The following is a 27,074-nucleotide window of genomic DNA, read 5'->3' as shown; positions in this document are numbered from 1 at the left end:
TTCAGCCACAAAGATGAGGCATTGTTTGATCTTCTGTAAACCGGTAACCAGAGTGTAGGTCAGTGCCAGTCAGTGCCAACATGCACTCAATTGCCTGCCACATCTGATTCTCCATGAAGTTGGCCACTCATTCAATGGACGGGATCATCAGCGTAACTTCCTGAGACATCAAGCTCTCTTACTAGAGATGGATTCCTCGATTCTCTCTGCAAGAGTGTGCACTGCCTCTGGAAATGTTGACAGAAATGCACACATTTCCCATTGCTGCTGCACAATTTCACCTTTCGTTAGTGATTCCTAGGGCTCATCATCTACATCCTCTGAGCAGAGCTTAGGGCAATTTACTCCCACTGATGAGGACCCTCCACTGCTGTCCCTGTCTATCTATCTGTAATGCTGCACTCCTGAGGTGTGTGTAACTGTGCTGGTGAAGGGTAGAGTGTCATGTTATGGTGCATCCTCAGAGTGCTTATCCTCGTCTGAAAACTCCTTGGATTCCTCCTTCATCTCCTCCAGCAGGACCTGTGATGGCCCTGTCAGAGATGAAAGACATGTTACTGCTGAAATTAGGTGAAATATGGTACAACGTTGGCATAGTCCAGATCATGATATTTCATCAATTCAACATGAGTGACAATTAAGTGCCAGAGGCAGTATTTCAAATGGTGCTGACATGAAGTCTCTGGGCCTCCCTCATCTCTCCATTACAAACGGCCAGTACTGGGCTATTCTGCTGATCTTCAGGGCCTTCATCAAACTCATGACCCTCTGAGACAAAAAATTTCTCCCCACCTCTGTCTTAAATGGGAGACCCTTTATTCTTAAACAACATCCCCTAGTTCTGGTCTCTCGCACAAGGGGAAACATCCTTTCATCATCTAGTCTGTCAAGCCCCCTCAGGATCTTATGTCTCAATAAGCTCATTCAGTTAATTCCAATGGATACAGGCCCAGCCTGTTCAACCTTTCCTCATAATATAACACCCCCATCTCAGAAATCATTCGAGTGAACCTTTTCTAAATTGCTTCTAATGCAATTGTGTCCTTTCTTAAATGAAGAGATCAAAACTGTACACAACACTCTAGGCCTCACCAGTGCCCTTTGCAACTTTAGCAAAATATCCCTATTTTTATATTCTATCCCCCTTCCAATAAACAAAAAACATTCCATTTGCCTTCCTAATCACTGCTGCACCTCCATACTAACTTTTTGTGATTCATGTACCAAGGCACCCAGACCCCTATGTACCTCAGAGTTCTGCAATCTCTGTCCATTTAGATAATGTGCTGCTTTTCTATTCTTCCTGCCAAAACAGACAAGTTCACATTTGCCCACTTTATACTCCATCTAGCAAATTTTTGCCCACTCACTTAACCGATCTATAATCCCTTTGCAGACCCCTGATGTCCTTTTCACAACTTACTTTCCCCCTTATTTTTGTGACATAGAGAGAGAGGGGCAAGTGTGATCCTGAGTGTGGGGCACTGTGTTTGGGTGATGCAGCTGTGTTTGCAATTCTCTCCCCACATCGAGCAGTGGACGGTGCCTCATTCAGATTTTTGATTGACAAGGGAGTCAAGGGTTAGGGGGGACAGGCAAAAAAGTGGAGTTAAGGCCATATCAGATCAGCCATGATCTTATTGATTGGTGGAGCACACTCAAGGGGCTGAATGGCCTACTCCTGCTCCTATTTCTTGCGCTCTTGTGTTGCTCTGGCTGAGGTTAGTGGTGAAGCTGATAGAATGTGGCATTTGAAGTCCATGATCCTGAATGAGTTTGGCCTCTTGGTTGAAACCATTAAGCTTCTTGCTTCATTAAGTATCCAGATCACCAGGACTAAATTCCTGGCATTGGCTTCCATGGTTTTATGCTCCCAATGTCTTCTCACTGTGTTCAGGGCTTCTTGCTCCCCTGCAGATACAGGGCCATTCTCTCGGCCTTTCCACCTTTAACACCAAGGCTCTTAATGCATCATTGGAAAACTTGGGTGCCTGCTCTCTCCCTTGTTCAGCCATTTTTCTGTCTTTTCCAAGTCAGACTCAACTGCCACAAGTCTCCCAGGGCCTCTTATAGCCATAAGCATCTCCTTTTCAAAAGTCGCAGACAAGCTTTAAGTAGTGCTAACAGGTCTCGAATTTGAGCCCCCTACTGATTCACTCAGCCAATCAACAGTGTATTTAGCAATGACTGCATGTGGAAATCATGTAAATGAGCAAGCAATTCAAATATGGCATCCAGTCTGCATTACATCCAACAAGAGCAGGTTAATCACGCACACGATCCTCATGCGAGTTTTCGGAAGCTATCCAATTTAGTCTCTTGACATGCATGAGAAAAAATGTCTGCCCACATTTTGTGATGGTCTTCTTCATAGTAACTTATTTTTAAGTGACTACATTCCTTCCATTTCACAAAGTGCAATCTCTGCTTGGGCCAACGTGTGTAGGAATCTTAGTAAAGCTCACATAAGGTCAGCTCTCTACACTACTTATACATTATATATGCGATGAGCTACAGTGTCATCAGCACTACATAATTAACTCTGTATTTTCCAAATGGTAACAGTAATTTTTACATATAACAACAGAAAAAAATATTGCTCTGGTCACCCATACGTAATCAGGTAAATCACCAACCTTAGTGAGTTTCCAGTTCAAGAACGCAACAGATTGTTCCTTGACCCCACTCCTCTGCAAATAGATTTGCTTAATTGTCTCTCATTTTTGTCATAATATATATTTCTTTCCACAATATCCACAGTCTATACTTTGTTCAATGCAAAATAGTGGACTTCTTTTATTGTAGGCTAGAAATAACTAGAAAATAGAAAATCCAGTACATGCTCCCATCCAAATGTAACTTATCCATTTGTGACAAGAGTTAAAGATAGACAAAGGGAGATTTGTTAAGTATTGTACCCAATCATTATTGATCAGCAATCTTAAGCTTCAGAATGTGATAACGGAAGTGTCACAGACATTGTTGTTGACAGTGCTTTGAGCCAAGTAGTTATTGATAGTAGATTGTGTTTTGTATATGTTCTTGAAGTCTTCTAAATATTAACAGTGAATATTTTCTCAGCTGCATGATACTCAGGTAGCCAGTGGCTATGGCAAATCCTGGAAGTAAGTTTGTTTAAATAGGAAAACTCACAATCCAAATGGCATCGCATATGGAACCCTAGCTCTAAATGGTGAATCCCAATCCAATTCTTCCTGTTATAGCTTTAATTCAATTCTTCCTTCACCCACTTAAAACTTATGGAAAGTGCAGTTGGAAAGCATCTGACACAGAATGGGGTATAAATCTGGAGATTCTCTCAATGTGCCTTATTTCAATAACAAAAGAAGGGTAATAGAAAATGTACAATATGTATTTTTTCAGAGTAATGTTTTTGTTCAGCTTCAACCGCTAGAAGACTTGTGGTTACCATGGTACCATATTTCACATTTTCTGATAGAAATGTAATATTCATCCATTTTTGGCAACAGATTTTTAAAGGAAATGTAAAATGTGAAACAGCAGATACTGCACAATAAATCCACGTCTGGATAATTCCCTCAATATACATGCACACATCTTCACATTTAACCCATTAACTGGTAGCCCCCTAATGTGTTTAGTTGCTCAGATTAATGTCTTCAGCCTTCCTATGATTTCTTATGTTCATCGGTGTCAACAATTGATTTAAGATATTGCCAAAATAAAGAGGGTTTTCAATATTCTTGACTGGAGTTCCTATCTCAGATACTGTAAATTTTATTCCTCTCTTACATGTTACTAAAAGAATAAGAAGATAGGACTGAATTTCCTCCTGTTAACCCTAATATTTAGGTGTGGGCATTGGTAATTGGACAACGGAGTGAAAATCATCATGTTGATTCTTTGTCCATTTCAGGCAGCAAACATAATTCTGGTGGTCAAATGGATTGATGTCAAAAATTCTTATGCAGTAAACACCTACCTGAAACAATTGAAACCTTCAACAATTTAATTATGTTTCCCCTGAGACATAATTTAGATATCCATGCAATTTTCTGACTGTTAAGATTAGAATAGGCATCCAGAGATACATATGAATTTAATTTCCCCAGAAGAACACTGGAAGAATACCCTTTGTACAATTTCCATTGAAATTAGTGGAAAGGAAAATAGGCTGGGGTGTATAGAAGACAACCAAACTGCTGCTACCCATTTTACGGCCCCACTGAAATAGAATTTCACATCCATAATTATTACTGTCGCCTCACTGTTTTGGCACATTATTATTCCAATATAAACAGTTTAAAATCATGAACGCAAAACTAAACTGAGAGGCATGTGATATTGTCAGAGTATAGTCACCATCTGGAAAACTCTGATAACTCAATTTAACCACTGTTACAGTGCATCTGCTTGTTGTAGGCTCAATTTCATATTATACTAAGAATCATCAGTAAGTTATTCTAGTCTTAGGGCTAAAAATTGGATTGCTCCTGTTTTCAAGTCTGCGGTAGTCACAATTCACAATTTACCCTGTGCCATGTATCGCTGAGACAGGCAACATGTAAACTTCATGCCGCCTCCTTATTTCAGTGATTTCAACATGTAGCCCAGAACCAAACATGCTGTTGGTTGGCTTGATCCTCAGAAGAGGACCCAGCATCATGCTAGCCTGCTCAATTTAAAGAGAGACCGCCTAATGATAAAGAAGCAGCTGTTAACTGACTGCAGGAACTGCCTGCAAGGAGAAGCACCCCAAATGGAATTACGGCTATTGGAGGACCTTAAGTAGAGGAACAACATGAGAGAGAGCCCCCAGGTTTTCTGATGCACTGTTGGGGGCATTAGTACAGGAGGTGGAAACGGGAAAAGAGCAATGTTATGCGATGGGCCAGGAGGTCCTCAAGGCACGCCCTGAGAAGGAACTGGGAGCAGGAAGTTCCATTCCCGAGAACCAGGCAGCAATGTTGCAAGAAGTTCAATGACCTCACAGAGGTAGTCAAAGTGAGTGAATGCATCTTCAAAGAACACCTCCTACCCATTGCATCGCCAGCCTTCCAAGCTGCTCAATGCACCATGCCCCTATCCATTCACCCATTAGCAATCTCCAACAATCAGAACTCAGGCCTAACATTTAGATATTTCAGCTCACTCTCAAGACACTTTTCATTGAGGTCAGCCTCATGCCCATCTCTAGCTGCTTCCACATCCAGCTATTCAACCATGGCAAACATATCACCCAAATATGACCACTGGTGTTCTTCTTTCAACCTTGGAGGTAAAGGTGACCCCTAATAGGAGGGACCAGAAGCAAAAGGGGAAATCTCACCTGCATCACATGAACCCAAGGCCAGGATGGTGAGTGACTGTCAATCCTGCAATCTGGTATGAAGTGAAAGCGGCAGATGGGATGAACATGGAGCTCCTGTTTTCCAGCGCAACACCAACCTTTCCTCATCCCAAACTTCCATTCTGCATTTATGCTTTCAGATACCCAAACCAGCCACTGCAGTCTGATAAGGAAATGTAAGAGATGCACCTGACTTCTGATGAAGAAACACTGTCATGTTATCTGACACTTGCAGCCACAGGCACAGATGTTAGCAATTCAAGTGCCTTAGATGCTTATATAAAGTCAGGATCTGCATGTGGTGAGTCACTTGACATTTATGGACTACAGCCAAGCCTGGCTGAAAGGACAGTACATGCACCATTTTCCCAGAGGACGAGGTCACAGATGAGTTTGACCCAGGATACTTAGATGAGAATATCGATGTCACATTGTGCAGGATAATGCTGATGAGCATGTATACCGAGATACTTGATACATTGGCAGCCCTGCAACAGAGCCTTCTGTTGCTGTCAAGGGGCATGGGGTAGTCCAACCCCAACTTGGCACAGGGAATTGCGCAGAGCATGGAGTCCATCCTTTAGAAGTGGTGTTCAGTTTCATGATAGGCCTTGTGAACCAACTCGTGATGCAGTGTTTGGTGCCCACTGTTTCAGCTTCCACTGCAACACAGGCAGAAGCCATCCAATGTCACAGAGCTGCCTTGGAAGTTCCGACTGATATCATAATATCTGTGTGTCAACCGAGACTCAGTTGGTAGCATTCTCACCTCTGAGCCAGAGGTTCTGGGTTCAAGCCCTTCTCCAGAGACTCCAGTGCAGTGCTGAGGGAATGTTGCATTGTTGGAGGTGCCATCTTTTGGGTGAAACATTAAATACACATCCTTCTTTCCTTCTATGGCTGCTGCCTATGCAAATTCAGACAGCTGCTATCATGGCTGTGGATCTTAGTGTTCAAAGGGGCACACAGGCTTTCACAGCCGTCTAGCAATCTGTCCTCCAACAGATTACTGGGATTGCAGAGGCATCACATTTTGGGGGTGGCAATGACCCCGTGGTGCACAAAGCAGATGTCCTCTTTCAGGAAGACACCATTTGTCTTCCCACCAATGCTATTCCACCAGTACCCTTGGTGTTAAACTGTCAACCAGCTATCCCAGACTGCTGCTGCCCATGCTGAGGCGGTGCAGTCCAAAGCCAGTTGCTTGATGATCTTCTCCACGATGTTTCTTGTGGCTGCGTGGCTCTCATTATAGGCACGTTATCCTAGGATGGCCATCTGGTGGCGGAGAGTTACAAGTCACGTATACAGAGGGTATCCCTTGTAGTCAAGCAACTAACCTCATTGTGGTGGGCCAAAGACTCAGGATGAAGGCGCCAGGATAGTGGGCTTTCACCAGTAGAATGTTCTGTGCGTGGTCACTCACCAGCTGCATGTTGATGGAATGGAAACCTCTGCAAGTCCTCTACCTCTCGTCTTTTACATGTGGGGCCTGCAAAGTCACATACATGCAGCTGATTGCAGCTGGGAATTCTGCAGCCCTGGCACATCTACCTGCTTCTGAGGGGGAAGACAATGAAGTCCCCTCCCCGGCATACAGAGCCTCTACCAACTGCCTGATGCAGGGGTAGATGGCAAACTAGGACATGTTGAATTTGTTGCCTGCTTCTGCCTGGAAGGGTACATTTCCATAGAAGATAAGGTCAATGGTGACGTTGACAGCCACTGACAGAGTGCCATCCTCTCCCTGCTGGGAACTCTAGATTCTGTAAAGGAGGTGGCATAGTTCAGTGACCACCTTCTTGCTGAATCATAGGTGTCTCAGGTGTTACTCCTGGCTGTGGTAGAGGTAGTAGAAATGCTCCTTGAGAAACCTTAATGGGCAGGGCCTCCTCCTGCTCCTCCTTCTCCCTCTGAGTACATCTTCCTCTTTCTGCAGCCTGTGCTCATTGCCCCTGTCAATTTTCAGACCGGGGGAACTGTAACTATAACCCTTTAATCTCAAACAAATTTTTGCACACAGGGCTGAAAACTCTTCTGACCTCCTTGTCAGGGTGCAGCAACACTCCCTGCAAAATCCAACAAGTCACCAAAACTTCTCAAAGCACACGCCATAGTACTTCCGCAAACTTTGAAATGGCAAAAGTAAGTCAAAAGCGAGTTGGGTGGCTGGCCTTTTAAATAATGCTAGTAGAAGATCCGTCATGTGGCTGAGTGCACATTTAGGATAAGGCATTCACTGGACCTGCATTCTCAATCAGCAGAGTTTCCATCAAATCAGCCTGAGAGACCGTTTAACATCCCAATCTGCACACTGAAAGCTTCTGATGCACACACGACAAGGCCACGCTCATACCCTTACTAGAATGGCAGCACGACAAGTAAATGGATGCAGTGCAACCACCAACCAACAGCAACACAGCTGAATTTTTCATCAGCTGGCATTCCATTCCATGTGCGATTGTAACCTCGCAGAACTATTACACTCATCTTATAGTCTCAAATAACCTGTAAAAGATTTGAGGTGTCAAACCAGATTTGTTTAATTGTGACATAACACTTTCCTGTGTAAGAATGGAGGTTGAAAAATGCGTGTTTATTTAAATGCCACTAATTAATGGAATTCTTTTCCTAAAAGAATTAAGTGATGTGGTAATATTTTCATATTCTGGAGAGATTTTCACAAATAACAAGCAATTGCTTATGAATATAGCCACCAGCTAATTCAGCTTTAATTAGAGTTTTCAGTTGCATTTTACCATTTTAATTTTGAAGATTTAATCTGTTTTAAAAGTAAATTTTAATTGAAAGGATTTTAAATTTGGTGTGTCCCAAATGCACACAGCAGTAAGTTAAACCTTGTGCCAAGTAACAATTTTGCTGGTACACTTTATGTGTTATATTAAGACTAATATGGAGTTCACTTTCCATATAAAACGGAACTGCATTAGTACAATGCATTCACCAATTATTCAATTATTGTCAAGAAAGTAGGATTAGTGGGAACTATGACAAAGCGGTGGTTTAATAACAGAGCTGGGGGTAACTGGTTCAGTAGTAGTAAGCTACTTATGATGTCTAACATGAGCAATTACAGATCATCTGCAGGTATTGTGATCTTATCACACAGTCGCGAATATTTGTTCAATCAGAAACAAAATGAGCCTGGTGAAGGAGCGCATTCTCTTGTGATATAATAGCCAGGGAGTCCTGCCATTGACCTGATGGACGTTACAGGGTTAGGATTGGGGTTCCCTACATAGCCTAACAATGTCAGCCACCTTTGCCACAATGGGACCATTTGGGGTGCCCAGTATAGGTAACATACAGAAAGGTCTGGTGAGGAATTGGATTAACCAGGTTGGGGGGAGTTCAGCAATCCCTCCTGAAAAGTTGTTATAAGTACCAATGTTGCCTGGTTTGTAAGGAGATGATTGTATCAATAAAGTTACGATGGGTGTATGCCAGAAAGGCCAGAAATTCTTGGGACCATTGTGTTTCTTCTTCTAACCTTCTATTATTTTCTTAATAACTTATTAATCTATCACATTATGTAAAATATTATTTCGCGAAAGGCAATTAATAGAACCCAAAGAAAACCAAAGTTAAAAAGACAAGCACTAAAATATCACACAACACAGCAAGTATTTATCTGACTATATCATGAAAAAAGGATATATGTTAAGCACAATTTATTATTCCTAGGCGAAATCATCCCAGATTTGCACAAAATGCAGTAGTGGGTGGGAAAAAGGACATTTTACTCGCCGGCTGCAATGGTGGGTTTTCACGCCATATCGTCCCCTTCCCGGCGCCTCCCATCTCATTGATAATGCATTCTTGGGAAACACGCCAGGTCACTGGTGGGGCGGCCTCTGATTCACCAGCCTTGCCATCACCTCAGGCCTTCAGTAATCAGGGCGCATTATTTAAAGGGCACTTCTGCACAGAGCTAGCTCTCTCTAAGGCATCGGAAGCTGCTGTAAAGTCATGGCTGCCAAAGGGAAGAAACAGGCTGCCCCCATATTTAGCAACGCCTCCCTCAGGCACCTACTGGATGCAGTGGAGGCCCGCTGTAAAGTGCTCTACCCCGGTTTGGGCAAAGACCAGCAAACAAGTTCACCAACCCAGCATGGGAAGCGGTGGCAGCGGCGGTCAGTGCCAATGCCCTGCAAAAGAGGACAGCCACCCAGTGCCAAAAGAGGATGAATTATCTCCTCCGCTCTGCCAGGGTAAGTCACTCTTCTCATCACTTTCAACTCACATGCTCACAAACTCATCACACATCCACAGGGATCTCAGTCACTGCCAGATCAAAGGACATCACCATTCACTCTCTCAAAAACAACATCATCAGCCCTGCAGATTGTGTCCTCATTCCATCCATGGGACCACTCACCACCCACACACGCCAGGCATCCTTCTCATCTGCCTGGCAGGCGTCCTGCTTCCAGTCTCTCCATCTGTCTTCATGTAGGACAAGCTGTCACACAACAAAAGGGAGAGGCTGCAGACTGGTGAAGGGATTAGTGACATCAAGGTCCTCACAGACTTTGAAAGTAGAGCCATCCAGCTCACCAGTGAAGATCTGGACCATTCCTGTGCTGACGGTGAGGTCGGCGGTGCTCAACCAAATGAGGATCCAGCAGTGCAACATCCATCAGACAACCAGGCTGTGAGTCACTTCCCCTGTTCTACAGACCTCTGCCATGCCCTAATTATCTCTCCTTGCTTTCCCAAGCACATCTGGGAAGTCGCTGAGGGGGCCCATGAACCAGATCCTCAACTCAAGCCCCAAAGATAGGTCGGATAAAGAATCATATGACGCCCTAATCGAAGACCCATCACAGCGCTCACCCACACCCTCCACCAGTGCAGAGACACACACCTCGGTGGGACCTCGTTCTACAGTAGCCTCGGGGTCACAATCTGCTGAGCACATCGCACTGTCTAATCCACAGCAGGTGAAGGCAGGGACTTTCCAGGTTTCCAATACTCAGGGGACTGCTGGAAGCCAGAAATCTGCTGAGTCCAAGTCAGATGACGAGCCTCTGGACTCGGTTGTACCTCAGTTGCTGGAGCTGCAAAGGCAAGCTCAGGAACATCAGGAAGGGATGTCTGCTTCACTCCTCAGATTGTAAGTCACGATGGAGGAGTCCATCCGCCTTCACTCTGAGATGAAAGTGCCAGCATGCCAACACACTGAGGTCAATACTGGTAGGATGGTGGCCGTCATGGACACCTCGGTCCGGGGTATCAGTCCTGCCCTACTGCACAGGCTGAACTCCATCGCTGACGCCATAGTTGGCCTCCAACAGTGTCAACATGAGAGGGATGCAGGCCAGCTCCATCTCAGTCCAGCTTCCTCTTCTCCTTAAGGAGGCACTCAGGGGACCTTGAGCACCCATAGGGAGGAGGATCAGCAGGTGCACACCCCAGGGCCATCCACCCAGGTGACTCAGGGAGTGTCCGGTCCATCCGAATGCCCCCTTCCTATGGCCCTAGTAGTTCCAGCTCCATAGGTCAAAGACGGTGCCACTGCCACACAGCAGGCCCCCAAAAGCAGCCTGGGGCCCTCTAGGTCTTGGCCTTCCAGAGGATGCCCGTCAGAGTGTAGCAGTCAGCAGGCTGCTTCCACCTCCGCTGTGGATATCAGGGGAGCACCAAGACAGGGTTAGTAAGGTTAAGAATATGTAGTTGCACAGACTGGGCACTTGTATTAATCACTTGTACTTAATGTTCATTATTGTAAATAAATTCCCAAGAATGTCTCCTTGCCTATGGCTCCTTGTTCTGATGAGCAGTGTTCATGTCACTCAGATGTGAAACCTTGGTTCCTGCACAAAAGGCAGGTGTCTCAGTCCAGGGCCTCTTCCCTGTGCTTTGTGCAGCCTTCAGGCCAAAGTGATGGTCCAGCCCCACACTCACTGGACACGTTACTGAAGCCTGCACCTCGATGGTGCTTGTCATTGTTGTCAGAATATCATGGGCAGGTGTCACAGCGTTCCGTCATTCTCTCTGTGGCTCTCAGCGCCTTAGAAGTGGGGCTGGCCCCCATCTCTTCAGCATCTGTGACCAGTGACACTGTGCTTCCAAAGGGGTCAGGTGCTGAAGGCTGACAAAGGATCAGGTGCTTTTAAAGTTTCACAGCTGTGTCTCTATGATATGTCCCTGATCACAGTGCACAAGCGAGCTGCCCTCAGTCAGACAGGAGTCAGACATTCACAGAGGCAATGTGAAGATCTAAGGAGTGTCCTCACTGCATGCTGTCATCATCCTCCTGGAATCTAGTGACTATTAGAGCCTCCACTGTATCTCCATGACATGAACCTGAGCTCTGAGGGTAGCGCACTGCCATCAGCCACACAAGAGTCAAATGTTCACAGGTGCAAGATGAGGATGTCGGGACTGTCCTCACTGCATCTTGTCATCATCCTCCACAAAATTGTGGCTATGAAGACCTTGTCTGGCCAGAATCTAGCCTCTGGCCTCATCACCGGATCCTTGCCTTTGAGGACCTCATCATCATCATCCCCTTTGGCATCCTCCTCATCAGAGGATATGTGCAGCTCCTCCATCTCCTCCTCAGCCATGTCCTCCAACTGTTGCAGTGCCAGGTTGCAAAGCATGCAGCAAGTGATGATGATGCGCAACACCCTAGGTAGACTGTATTACAGTCCTCCCCCGTACCTGTCAAGGCACCAGAACCTCAGTTATAAAATGCCTCTGGTTTGCTCCACCAAAGTCCAGGTCGCGGCATGAGCCTCATTATACCATCGCCCTGCTGCAGTCTGAGGCCGCCACATGGGCATCATCAGCCACGTCCTTTATGGGTAGCCCTTGTCCCCAAGAGGCCAACCCTTCAGCCCCTGTGGACGCTGGAAGATGTCAGGGACCTGAGACCTGCTAAGAATGTAAGAGTTGTGGACACTCCATGGGAATCGTGCGCAGACCTATAGGATGCATTTGTGGTGGTCCTTACGGTTGACATAGTTGACTGTTTTTACCATGGAGATCTAAGCGCCATGTAAGTGCAGTCGATGGCACCCTGCACCTGTGGAAAACCTGAGCTCGTGCTTCCTGGTTTTCTTGATCCCGGTTGCACAGTTCTGTGCCTTTGCAAAGATGGCGCCCATAACCTCTTGGATACATGTGTGTGTAAGCTTGCCAGATCCCACACAGGTCACCTGTAGAGCCCTGAAAGGAGTCACTGACGTAAAAATTATGCGCTGCAGTCACTTTCAAGGCCACTGGCAGTGGATGCCCTCCATGTCCCCATGGCGCCAAATCCTGCAGCGGGTAGCATATGTGACCGACCAGTTCCCTAGACATGCACAGTCTTCACCAACACTAGTTCTCAGTCATCTGCAGGAATGACAGGCGGCATCTAAAGACCCTGGGTCTTGCAAGGTACCTATGAGTGACGGCTCTCTGTGGATCTTCAGCTGCGTGCACAGCAGACCCTTCATCCCCTTCAGCTTGAGGGAGGTGCTCCTACCTTTGACAAGCCAGGTGCTCTGCTGCTCTCTTCTTCTTCTTCTTCTCTGCTCCCTGTATGCCATGAGGCATACCGCTAAATCACCAGGCTCCATGATTCTGATGTTCTCCTCCTCCAGGATCAAGAAGAAAGACGTGTGGGTTAGTATGGGGGCACACTCTCTTGCTTAAGTCTGAAGGCCCCTTCATGCATGTCGGAGAATGCTGGCCACCACTTGGATGGCCAATGTGTAGTGCACTCATTGGCTGTCTGAAACCCCTCCCACCTCCGCCCCACTCCACTTGACCGATTGGCGGCAGCTTTGGCCATTGAACTTCATGCTGTGCTCTCAGCTCAGGCGCAGGCATTCTCCTAACCCACACTGTAAGGCTCTGTTGGCTTGAACCATAACAGATACTGATCCAAACCTTAATAAAGTGGCTGTGAGCACTCCACCAGTGACTGCACCATGGCCACCTTTCACAAGGGGATCGTACTACTTGCCCAGTCAGTCAATTTTTTTTAATTCATGGGATGTGGGCATCACTAGCCAGGCCAGCATTTATAGCCCATCCCTAATTTAAGAGTCAACCACATTGCTGTGGATCTAGAGTCACATGTAGGCCAGACCAGGTAATGCCTAAAGGGCATTAGTGAACCAGATGGGTTTTTACAGCAATTGACAATGGTTTCATGGTCATCATTAGACTTCGAATTCCAAATTTTTATTGAATTCAAATTCCACCGTCTGCTGTGGTAGGATTTGAACCCAGGTCCCCCAAGCATCACCCTAGGCCTTTGGATTACTAGTCCAGCACAACACCACTACCTCTGTCCCCCTAAAATGCACATTAATTTGCAGTCTGCACCCAAGGCAGTCGTGAAGCACACCATTCTGAGGTCACGCTGACATGGGCCATAAATTTGATGTGGGGCGACGATTCCAGCAAGCAGGGCTTATAATTAGATGCAAATGTATTAAAATGACGTCTCTGATGTGCAGTGGCGGGAAACATAGCCTGCTGTTGACAGGCTCTAGTCTTATCAGTGTAAAGTGAGACAAAATAAAGGCTGAGGTATCTCTAGCTTTCCGTTGTACTCTAAGAATATTAAACCATGATCAGAAAACGAAAGCCAGCACAGCCAACCCAAACATGAAATGTAAGTATCATTTTTCAGCCATCTTATGATAGAAGTAGTGAGCTTTATGATAAAGCACTTTAATTTGAATATGTGTGCATTATTTTTATTATGTGTTGTCCACCACCCCTTTCTTACAACTGCTGCTTCTTATGGTAGGCTTCCATCTTCAATAGGAAAAACAGGGTGATCTGGACTTTTCCAGTTAGTTCTTTGACAGGAAAACTATGGTGTGAAAATCTATGAGTCCTGGTAAAATTGACTGTAGTGCTGAACATTTGTATTCCAAAACTAGCCAGGCCCCTAGCCAAGCTCTTCCAGTACAGCTATAACACTAGAATCTACACGGCAATGTGAAAAATTGTCATTTCCATGAAAAGGAGGACAAATCCAATCGAGACAATTACCAGCCCATCAGTCTAGTCTCAATCATAAGGAAACTGATGGAAGGTGTCATTGACTGTGCTATCAAGTGGCACTTGTTCAGCAATAACCTGCTCACCGCTGCTCAATTTGGGTTCTACCTGGGCCACTCAGCTCCCAATCTCATTACAGGCTTGGCTCAAACATGAACAAAAGAGCTGGATTTCAGAGGTGAGGCAACAGTGACTGCTCTTGATATCAAGTTGGCATTTGACTGCGTGTGGCATCAAGGAGCCCTAGTGAAATTGAAGTCAATGGGAATCAGGGGAAAAGCTCTCCACTGACTAGAGTCTAGTGAAGATGGTTGTTGTTGCTGGAGGCCAATCATTTCAACTTCAGTGCATTACTGCAGGAAGCCCAAACATCTTCAGCTGCTTTGTTAATGGCCTTCCCTCCATCATAAAGTTAGAACAGGGGATGTTCACAGATGATTGCAGTGCTCAGTACCATTTATAACTTCACAGATAATGAAGAGGTTCATTCCTGATGCAACAACACCTGGACAATATTTAGGCTTGTTCTGATAAGTGACAAGTAATTTTCGCACCACAGAAGTACCAGGTCATGACCATCTCCAACAAGAAAGAATCTAACCATCTCCCCTTGATATTAAACAGCATTGCCATCACTGATTTCCCCCATCATCAACATCCTGGGGATCACCATTGACCAGAAAATTAACTGTACCAGCCATATAAATACTGTGACTACAACAACAGGTCAGATATTGGGCATTCTGCAACGAGTCGCCTCCTGACTCGATCCCCAAAGCCTGTACACCATCTACAAGGCACAATTCAGGACTGTGATGAAATATTTCCCACTTGCCTGGATAAGTGCAGTTCAAGAAGCTTGACACCACGCAAGACAAAGCAGCCCACTTGACTGCCAGCCCATCCATTATCTTAAATAGTAATAGGTACTATTTACAAGATGCACTGCAACAACTTGCCAAGGTTCCTTTGGCAGCACATCCAAGCCCATGTCCTCTACAAGCTAGAGGAACAAGAACAGCAGGCACATGGGAACACCACTACCTGCAAGTAATATGCCATCCTGACTTGGAAATACATCGCCATTCCCACATTGTCGCTGAATCAAGATCCTGGAACTCTCTCCCTCACAACACTATGGATGTACCTACACCACAGGGACTTCAGCAATTCAAGCAGGCAGCTTACCACCATTACTCAAGGGTAATAAGGGATGGGCAATAAATGCTGGCCCTGTCAACGATGCCTATATCTCATTAACAAATATTTAAAAAGGCTTTTTTGCAAGCTCTCACGAGTGTGCTGTTAAGGTAAAACTCTCTAGCGATTCATTACTTGATCTCGTAGGCCTTCTGAAATTTGCTTACTTGAGGATAGGGATTTAAATGACAGATGAAGATATGATTCAGGCTTTCAGACTTTTCACAGTGAGTTCAGAGGCCTGCCATTATGATTGGCAAGGCAACCCAACTCTCAAACCAATGCCCAGTGATTAACTGAATTCTTTTCTGAATAATTCTGTCAACATAATACACAGCAGTGGGAGTTAATTAGACATGCAGGTCAATTAAATGTAATCTAAGATTATTTCAACCAAACCTATGAAATGCAGAATTAGCACAGTTTGCTAAAGCACTATTGACTTGTTTATTTTAACAGCAATAGGAAAGCATGGCTAATTGGAGTTGAGATATTTCTATCCAAACAGCCTTGAAGAAGGGAAGGAAATCTATATCATTCTAAGTCTGCATTAAAAAACCGCAACGTTTGTTCAATGGCACAAAGAAACTATTTGAGAGTTTGTACTTCATTTCAAATCATTCACATCTTGGAATTGACTGCCTGGCCACACTTCAAGGAGGCCAAACTGTTTTTTTGGATTATGCAACTAAGCAGAAAAACCCCATATAACGATCAGCAGTCGGGTGAATCAAATAATCTGGGTCTCATTTTACATTGTACTTTGATCATGATCAAGTTCAAACAAGTAACTAATTGGTTGGAAAAATGCTCAAGAAAATCAATTTAAATACTGGAACTGTCTTCAACCCCTCTAGGCTATCATACAATTTACTCAGTGTAATTGTTCAGACTGCAAGACAGTTGTGCATGTTCCTTCTAAAGCAATGTAAAACAAATTGAAATCTTGCTTCTTAAAAGCATCCGAAAACAAGAAGTTATGAAATATTTCTATACAATACATACGTATGTATATTTATTTATATATATATATATGTAAATGCTGTATGAATTGCCTGGGGTCCTATATGAATGTTATAGAGTCATAGGACCATAGAATTGTTATAGCACAGAAGGAGGCATTTGGCCCCTCGAGTCTCTGCTGGCACTCTGCACAAACATCACAGCTAGTCCCACTCCACTGCCCTTTCTCCATGCCCCTGCAATGTTTTTTTTGTTTCAAGTGCTTTTCCAATTACCTTTTGAAAGCCACAGTTGAAACTGCCTCTACTAGCCTTTCAGGTAGTGCATTCTAGATCATAACCACTCACAGTGTAAAAAAAATTCATGTTGTCTTTGGCTCTTTTGCCAATCACTTTAAATCTGTGTCCTCTAGTTCTCGACAATTTTGCCAATGGGAACAGTTCCTCTATCTACTTTGCCCAGGCTCCTCGTGATTTTGAACACCTCTATCAAACCTCCTCTCAACGTTCTCTTCTCTAAGGAGAATGACCCCAGCTTCTCCACATAACTGAGGTCCAATGGCCCTGGAACCATTCAAGTAAATCTTTTCTACACCCTCTCTAAAGCCTTCAGCTTCCCAAAGCATAGTGTGCGGAATTGAATATAATCCTCCAGTGGAGGCTGAACCAATGTTTTATAAAGGTTCATCATAATTTCCATGCTTTTGCATTTCACGCCTCTATTTATAAAGCCCATTTGCCTTTTTAATCACTTTCTGAACAATTTGTGCACATATACTCCAGCTCTCTCTGTGCCTACACCCACTTTAGAATTGTACCCTTTAGTTTATGTTGCCTCTGCTTGTTCTTCCTACCAAAATATATCACTTCACATATCTCTGCATTAAGTTGCACCCATCATAAGTCTGACCATTCCACCAGGCTGTCTATATTCTCTTGAAGCCTGTCACCATCCTCTTCAAAGGTCACAATGCTTACAATTCTTGTGCCGTCTGCAAATTTTGAAATTATGTCATGTAGACCCAAGAGTAGGTCATTAATGTAATGTGTGCTCTGCTCAAAGGCAGGTCCTTGGATCATTGTCTGACGATGCTTCATCCTGAGCTGTTTTCTCAGCAGATTTTTTTGTCAGTGGTGATTTTCCTTTGCCTTCCACTCTCAGGATGAGGAGGCAGGTCCCAAGTCTACCTCAGCTGCAATGGGAATTGAACCCACACTGTTGGCATTATTCTGAATCATATGCTTGCCATCTAGCCAACTGAGCTAGCCGTCCCCCCCAAAGTCAATAATATAGATCATGAAAAGCAGTGGTCCTAATACTGGCACCTGGGCATCCCCACTGTATAACTTCCTCCAGCCTGAGAAATAACTGTTCACTACTACATTTTATTTCCTGTCACTCAGCCAACTTCATGTCTAAGCTGCCACTATCTGTTTTATTCCATAGGCTTCAATTATGCTGACAAGTCTGTTGTGCAGCACTTAATTCAACGTCTCATGGAAGTCCATACACACCACATCAACTGCATTAGCCTCATCAATTTTCTTTCATACTTCATTAAAATAGTCCATCAAGTTAATCAAATCCAATTTTCCTTAAACAAATTCATGTTGGTTCACTTACACTTGTCCAAATGATTGTTAACTTTATCCTGGATTATCGTTTCTAAAAGTTTTCGCACCACCCAGGTTAAAGTGATTAGCCTGTAGTTGCTGGGTTTGTCCTTGCACCCCTTTTTGTAACATTTGCAATCCTCCAGCCATCTGGCAACACTCTAATAACTATGCAGGATTGGAAGATTGTGGCCAATACATTTGTAATATCCACTCTTACTTTCATCAGTACCCTTGGATGCATCCCATCAGTCCTAGTGACTTATCATTTTAAGTACAGCTAGTACTTCTGGTTTATCAATTTTTATCCCATCCAAAATCTCAACTAGCTCCTCTTTATTTTGGCAGTATCCTCTTCCTCAATAAAGGTATATGCTCATTTAGCACCTCAGCCATATCCTCTTCTTCCTGCATAGATCTCCTTTTTGGTTCCTTGTCAGCCCTACTCCCCCTCTTATGACCCTTTTAATATTTACAGCCTATGGAAGACTTTTGGATTCTCTTTTATGTAAACTGCCGATCTCTTCTCCTACTCTCTCTTTCCCCCACTTATTTCTTTTTGCACTTCCCCTCTGAACTTTCTAGCCTATTTTTGCACTTCTCTGTAATTTCCCTGAAATTTTACTCCTCCATATCTTTCCCATTAGTTGGTGGCTTCTAGAATGTGATGTAATGGCACATCTGTTTATAATAATTCCAAACAAGTAGATTCTGTCCTTGACTGCTCCAGGACTCTAATATTCTCCTTAATCAATACCCCTCCTCCTTCTTTCCTGCCCTATCTTTCTTGAATTCCTTGTAATCAGGAATATTTGGTCCCCAGTTTTTCGAGCCAGGTCTCCATTATCACCATACCATCATATTCCCATGTGGCTATCTACACCTGCAGCCCACCAACCATATTTATTACACTTCATGCATTTACATGGCCTTATTGTCTTCTCTTTAGTCTTCAGTAAAGACAAAATGCTATCTAAAAACCTTTATCTTCGACCCAGTGGCGAGGGTGCACTATAAGTGAATAGAGCCAAACAGGGAAGATGCGTGTTAAAATTTTTAACAGAGTCTCCCAGATGCATCAAACAAATTTGTATTCCTTCCAAGTACAACTGCAATACAACAGCACTCTAACAGCATGCTTACTCAACTTAACTAATTTATTGTTCAAGAAAACTTTTTAATAAAACTCGAGGAGAAAGATGTTGGAGCCAGTTTTGATGCAGTTAAAACTAATGTTATCTAGTGATATGCAGTTTCTCTAGTGTGCAGGCACAGTTTCTAATTCTCCACAAACTACGAAATGATCACAATGTGTGTGATTTTAGGCTCTTGAATCCCCTTCCAAAAAAATTGATACCAAAATGAAATAGAGAAAGCACAAATAGAGAAAGTCATTTCATATAGTACAGCTTTCAGCTTTTACAGACTAGGTATATCACACAGTCTGTGTTCAATGGACCACATGGGAATCTTTCAAGTTAATTTTTAATGCTTTACAGTTAATAGAAGGTTCTCTCAGCATTAAAATTGAACAGGCATTTGGAAGCTGGTGAACATGTAGAAAGGTCTATTGCCCTTGGGTGTAAAGTTACATGAGATGCAGAGTGCAACTCAACTCGACAAGCTTTTAGGAATTCAAAACAGATGTTTCCATTGTGACAATGTCCTTAGGTTCGATATAAGGTCAGGAATATGATTGGATACTTTAATGTTGACACCACTGAAGTGGAGAAAATCCAATTATGTAAAACTGTAGCCCCAATCGTCACTCTGGATGGGTATTGGGTGGGTGGAACTGTGGTGTGAGGCCTGATGGCAGTGTGAGGTCATTTTCTCTACACAATTTCTGGCAGGCTAGTCAAGGCCTCGAGTCCTACAACCTTCAGAGAGATCTGTGCTCCTCCAATTCTGGCCTGTTGTGCATCCCCTATTTTAATCACTTACCCTTTGGCGACTGTGCCTTTTACTGCACAGATTCTAAACTCTGGAATTCCCTCTCTAAACCTCTCTGCCTCTTTATCGCTTTCTCCTCCTTTAAGATGCTCCTTAAAATCTACCCCTTTGGCCAAACTTTTGGTCACCTGTCCTAATATCTCTTCATGGAGTTTGGTGTTGAATTTTGTTTGATAATGCTTCCTGTGAAGTACCAGGTTTTACTACATTAAAGGCACTGTATAAATATTGTTATTGTTGTTGTTGTGTTAACATGAGAATACACCTCTTACAACAAGGTTGTATTCCTTGCTTTGAGATGTTGTTCTCATACTGCTACAAGGTGGAGAATCTCAGAAATGAGTCAGAGGGCCACCCAAGGTTTTTAAATGCCTCCCTGGTGGGCCTGGTGGAGAAGGTCAGGACAAGGAGAGAGACTGTTCCTCAGTAACATCAGGGCCATACCAAGGTCGCAGGCCGACTAACCAGCAGGTCTTAACAAAAGTAGCTGAAAGGTTCGCTGCCAGCAACATCATCCCGAGGACCTAGTTCAATGCAGAAAGATGTTCGATAACCTTCATCATCAGCCTCAGCAAACCCCTCCCCTCCATCATATACTTCAGCATACAATTGAATGTTTGGTGGAAGTGCAAACGGCTGTCCTGAAGGCTTTGGACTCCACCTTGAATAGACTGGTGGACAAATTCAAGCTGCCACTCGCTGTCTTCAGCTTGTTCTCCTGCAGATTGTTGTAAGTGTGCCAAGAGTGGCAGTGGCACTATGAGGGGAGTGTGTATTGCTGATCTCAGGATGTTAGCATGTCCACCCTTTCACCATCCACTCAAACAATAGCATCCACGGTGCCAGAAAGCAAGCTGGACCAGACTACCCTGTTCGTAGCCAATGTGCCACAGTCGGACTCTCAAAGGCTCAAGCATGCCAACACCAGCAGTAACAGCCTTCCAGCTTTGCTAAGGATACTGGAGGTCACTGGGAAATAATATAGTTAGTAAACTTTCTAATATTGGTGGACACTAGGCTGAGAAATTAATTCAAGGCAATTATTGTATTTGACATTAAATGCATCATCCTAATCACAATTGACACTTTGGTTGGCAGGGTGGTTTTAAAGCAATGTCTGAATATGTAATTTTGTCTTATGTTTAGTAATTATGATGTGAATATTTATTATGTGCTGTTATGACTTATATTTTCTGTGAAGTCTCTAATGTAATTAGTACACTCAATCTTCCAGTTAGGATGTGCTAGTTGTATTTATATTGTGAAGCAAAGCATTTGCCACATGGCAGATTAAGTCATTAGTCCATTCCCTGATCTGTTTAATTTTATAAAAGCAAAATACTGCGGATGCTGGAAATCTGAAACAAAAACAAAAATAGCTGGAAAAACTCAGCAGGTCTGACAGCATCTGCGGAGAGGAACACAGTTAATGTTTTGAGTCCATATGACTTTTCATCAGAATTAAGAAATATAGAAATGAGGTGAAATATAAGCTGGTTGAGGGGGGTGGGACAGGTAGAGCTGGATAGAGGGCCAGTGGCAGATGGAGGCAAAGAGATTGCCAAAGATGTCATAGACAAAAGGACAAAGGGGTGTTGACGATGGTGATATTAGCTAAGGAATGTGCTAATAGGTGACATTAAGGGTAGAAAGCAGGGCCAGCAAGGTACAGATAGCCCTAGTGGGGGTGGGGTGGGGGGGAAGGGATCAAAATAGGCTACAAGGTAGAGATAAAACAATGCATGGAAATACATTTAAAAATAATGGAAATTGGTGGGAAAAGAAAAATATATTTTTTTTTAATTATAAGTTATTGGAAAAAGGGGGATCGGAAAGGGGGTGGGGATGGAGGAGACAGTTCATGATCTGAAGTTGTGGAACTCAATGTTAAGTCCGGAAGGCTGCAAAGTGCCTAGTCAAAAGATGAGGTGCTGTTCCTCCAGTTTGCATTGAGCTTCACTGGAACATTGCAGCAGGACAAAGACGGACATGTGGGCATGAGAGCAGGGTGGTGTGTTGAAATGGCAAGGACCAGGGAGATCTGGGTCATGCTTGCGGACAGACTGAAGGTGTTCTGCAAAGCGGTCACCCAGTCTGCGTTTCGTCTCTCCAATGTAGAGGAAACCACATTGGGAGCAGCGAATGCAGTAGACTAAATTGAGGAAAGTGCAAGTGAAGCGCTGCTTCACTTGAAAGGAGTGTTTGGGCCCTTGGATGGTGAGGAGGGGGGAATTGAAGGGGCAGGTGTTGCACCTTCTGCGGTTGCATGGGAAGGTGCCGTGGGAGGGGGTTGAGTTGTAGGGGCTGATGGAGGAGTGGACTAGGGTGTCCTGGAGGGAACGATCCCTGTGGAATGCCGCCGGGGGTGTGAAGGGAAGATGTGTTTGGTGGTGGCATCATGCTGGAATTGGCAGAAATGGTGGAGGATGATCCTTTGAATGCAGAGGCTGATGGCGTAATAAGTGAGGACAAGGGGACCCTATCATAGTTCTGGGAGGGAGAGGAAGGTGTGAGGGCGGATGCACGGGAGATGGGCCGGACACGGTTGAGGGCCCTGTCAACCACCGTGAGTGGAAAACCTCGGTTAAGGAAGAAGGAAGACATGACAGAGGAACTGTTTTGGAAAGTGGCATCATCAGAGCAGATGTGACGGAGGTGAAGGAACTGAGAGAATGGGATGGAGTCCTTACAGGTGTGAAGAGCTGTAGACGAGGTAGCTGTGGGAATCGGTAGGCTTGTAATGAAAATTGTCCATCACCAGAAATTGAGACTGAGAGGTCAAGGAAGGGAAGTGTCAGAGATGGACAATGTGAAAATGATGGAGCGGTGGAAATTGGAAACAAAATTAATAAATTTTTCCAGGTCCAGATGAGAGCATGAAGTGGCACCGAACTAATCATCGATGTACCGGAGAAAGAGTTGTTGGAGGGAGCCTGAGTAGGACTGGAACAAGGAATGTTCCACATACCCCATAAAGAGACAGGCATAACTGGGGCCCATGCAGGTACCCATAGCCACACCTTTTATTTGGAGGAAGTGAGACGAGTTTAAGGAGAAATTGTTCAGTGAGAGAACAAATTCAGCCAGAGGAGGAGAGTAGTGGTGGATGGTGATTGTTCAGGACTCTGTTCGAGGAAGAAGCGGGGAGCCCTCAGACCATCCCGGTGGGGGATGGAGGTGTAGAGGAATTGGACGTCCATGGTGAAGAGGAGGCGGTTGGGGCCAGGGAACTGGAAATTGTTGCTATGATGTAGGGCGTCAGAGGAATCGTGGATGTAGGTGGGAAGAGACTGGACAAAGGGAGAGAGAACGGAGTCAAGATAGCAAGAAATGAGTTCCTTGGGGCAGGATCGGTCTGCCGGGACAGTCCTGTTTGTGGATTTTGTGTAGGAGGTAGAAGCGGGCCATCCGAGGTTGGGAGACTATGAGGTTGGAAGCCCTGGAAGGAAGATCTCCAGAGGAGATCAGGTCAATAACAGTCCTGGAAAAAATGGCTTGATGTTCAGTGGTGGGGTCATGGTCCAGGGGGAGGTAGGAGGAAGTGTCTGCGAGTTGACGCTCAGCCTCTGCAAGGGAGAGGTCAGTGCGCCAGACAACAACAGCACCACCCTTGTCAGCAGGTTTGATGACAAAGTCAGGGTTGGACTTGAGAGAACGGAGTGCGGCAAGTTCAGAAAGAGACAGGTTAGAGAGGGTGAGAGAAGCAGAGAAATTGAGGCGACTGATGTCACGCTGACAGTTCCCAATGAAAAGATCAATAGCAGGTAAGAATCCAGGGGGAGGGAGAATATTCGAGGCAGGTAAAAGGATCCATTGAACGGGGAGAGGACTCCTGCCCAAAGAAGTGAGTATGGAAATGAAGGGGGCGGAAGAAGAGTTTAGCATCATGCCAAGCCCGAAATTCATTGAGATGAGAGCGTAAGGGTATGAAACTGAGTCCTTTGCTGAGCACTGAATGTTCAGCATCAGAGAGGGGAAGGTCCGGGGGTACGGTGAATACACGGCCAGGGCTGGGATTGGAAGATGGGATGGGGTCAGAGAGACGGGCAGGGCTGGAGGGTCCTGGATGGGCGTTGATGTTGATGAGTTGTTGGAGCTTGCGTTCCTTTACACCTGAAAGAAAGAGACAAAGCTTCTTGTTGAGGCGTCAGATGAGACGAAGAATAAAATGAAACTGGGGGCAAGGACAGCTTAGAGATAGGGTGAGTCGGTGCTGCTGGAGGGGACGATCGAGTGTGTTCATATGACGGCGCATGGCACTGAGTGTGCATCTCAGGGTGCGATGAGAACAGCAGTTTAATTTTATACTTGTGCAGGCTTATACTGCAGTTTGCAACAAGAACAGAAAATGCTAGAACTGCAGAACAAGTCTGGAAAGAAAGACAGGTTAATGTTTTGAATGAATGGACATGCTGAAAAGGATGAGTTATGGGTGGAATTTTGCCAGCATTGCGGAGACGGTCTGGGAGGCAGGAGATGTGGCAAAATGGCAGTGGATGGAGCAGGAGGGATGCCTGACGTATTTATGCTGCTAGTGGTTGTCCCGGAGGCAGCCAGGCTGGTGGGTGGAGGCTGTGATGGCCCTGTTTGAGGGTGGCAGGAAGGTAATTAAGCCTGTTGAACAGCCAGTTAATGGCGATTTGCCAGTTTTTTTAGAATTTTGCAATTTTGCATGAGAACAATGAAGCTTCAGGGTCTCACCAGCTATAAGGGGCAGAACCTCAGTGGAAGGTCAGTCTTGGTTGCAGTCGGCAGCCATTGTGGGGATAGCGTGCTATTTTAGGGAGGGTAATAGTCAATAAATAGTGGCAGTAGCAATGTGGAGGTACCCAAACTTGGCAAGCACAGTGGAAGCATTCAGGTTGATTGTTGTCTCTGATTTGACACTCGTCTGTGCAGAGTAAGTGGGGTGTGAGGCCCTGTGAAGTAAGTGCATCAATTTTCAATGGGGCTTCAGTGAGGAAAAGTATCACAGAGGGAGAGAACTGCAGCCACCAGGAGCAGGGCTGCAGCACCCAGAGGGGCACCAGAATCATGAGACTGGAAGGGGCCAGGGAGATGAGGAAGACATAGTGAGGTGCACAACAAGCCACTTGCACACAGATGACACTACCCAACAGAGGGAGTCTCCCATTAGAGGCTCTCTTCCCTGCAGATATCAGAGCAGCAGTTTTGCTGAAGATTGCAACTCTCCAGGAAAACAGTCACTAAGCTATATGCCATGATGGAGGATGAGCTGAAATGAATGGGAAGTGGTGGGCACCCACTGTCTTTGGTGGTGAAGATCACCACCGTGGCTCTGAATTTCTATGCCTCTGGATCCATCCAGGGATCTTATGGAGATATGTGTGGGATCTCCCAGCATGCGGTTCATCATGTCATCAAAATGTAATCAATTCCAAGTTCAAGAGGGCCAGCCAATATGTGCAGTTTTGCACCAATCCCCAGTCAGACTGAGGAGGCAGTAGGTTTTGGAGCCATCACTGGATTCCCCCAGTTGCAGTGTGTCACCGACTGTACACATGTAGCCAACAAGGCAGTAGCCCCACAGACCAGGCAGTAGTCTTCATCAACACAAAGGGCTTCCACTTACTCAGTGTGCAATTGGTCTATGACCACTGCAAACAGGTCCTTCAGGTGTGTTGCTGGCAGCCTAACTGTCCAGCAGGATGCCACTTGCATGTGCCCATTCAGTATAGGCAGCGCAGGAGTCAACACTAACTGACCAGTGTCCTCCACAGAGAGGATACCACGCATGTGGCAGCTAATGCTGATGCCCAGGCATTGCCACTGACTGGATGGGCACACTTTTCTCCAAATTCATACTCAACTTTAGTCACAATTTAAGGATGCAAGCTTAATATTATGCATTGCACTCAACTTGCCAGGATGTATCAGGTTCTTGAATCTCTTTTAACACTGCACTCATGGCTGCTCACCTCCTCTGCTCTTTCCATCAATGCCCTTTTTATCTGATGAGCTGGTCTCCTCATCCTGTCCCACGGTAACGAGACTTCCCTCCAAACCCATGCCACCTGGAGGTGCATCTCCAGGTTCTCAGATGATGAGAACTTGGGCACCTCCCTTGCTCTGCTTTCTGCCTTTTCCCGATGTCTCCAATTGCCAGGGCTCCCATTCCATTTCCTCTCGTGCTGCCGCCTTTATATACTACTGGTTGTCTTTTAAAGATTGAGTCAGTTTTGCCTGAGCTGGTACTTCCTCCTGCCTAACTGGCCAGCTCCCATTCTTGTCGACCATTAATTGGGCAGCCCTGAGAATATAGCTCTCTCACATCTGCCTCTGTCTATGCTGTCACACCACCCGCTTTAGGCCCCAACTTCATTGCTGCCAGTAAAACCCCAGCCTACTTTTTTTTTCAGATGATGATTGATCTACTACATGCTCCATTTTAATTGCTAATCTCCAGTATTGATGTTTTCTCCTCTTATTTGGCAATCCATTTTATTGCACTTGTATCTTGATTTGACTGGCTAGAAAGTAAGTTGAATACCCTTCATCCGTGGGCAACTTACCCCCTACTAAATCTAGGCCAATTCATTTATTTGCTCTAGCAACAGAAACAAAAGCAAGCTGATGAAAACTGAAAAATATCAAGGCTGTAGTATTATCAAACCACAATAGGAACACTCATTAGCCCAGCTGTTTTGAGCTTCCTCATATAGCTGGAGGGCTGCAAGAAGTGTGCTGCCTGTACAACATCCAACATGGGTTCTGATTAATAATATATCAAACCAGCTTCTGAGAACAGAAACATATAGACTAATAAAAGCATATGCAGAGATGGAGAAAGATTTATGGAAGGGAAAATCAATATTAATTTGCTCTCAGTATGATCAATACTGTAAGTAGTTTTAAAGGCTACTAATAGGCATTTGATATCTGCCTGGTCTTTATTAATGCTTTTCCAATATATTTTTAATTTAACATTGGGTGAGGCCTTTAGTACAAATTTTAAACAA

The 27,074-nt window shown here is 44.8% G+C and overlaps 1 pseudogene; it reads left to right on the top strand.

Annotated features, from left to right (window-relative positions):
- LOC144686207 (large ribosomal subunit protein eL32 pseudogene) overlaps nt 1–27,074 on the top strand; it is a 134,036-nt pseudogene that overhangs the window by 77,954 nt on the left and 29,008 nt on the right.

This window comes from Cetorhinus maximus, chromosome 11 (genome assembly GCF_964194155.1).
Source record: "Cetorhinus maximus chromosome 11, sCetMax3.hap1.1, whole genome shotgun sequence".
Classification (NCBI taxonomy): Eukaryota; Metazoa; Chordata; class Chondrichthyes; order Lamniformes; family Cetorhinidae; genus Cetorhinus; species Cetorhinus maximus.
Note: the sequence above shows the minus strand (reverse complement) of the source record. Positions and strands in the feature narration are given on the sequence as shown.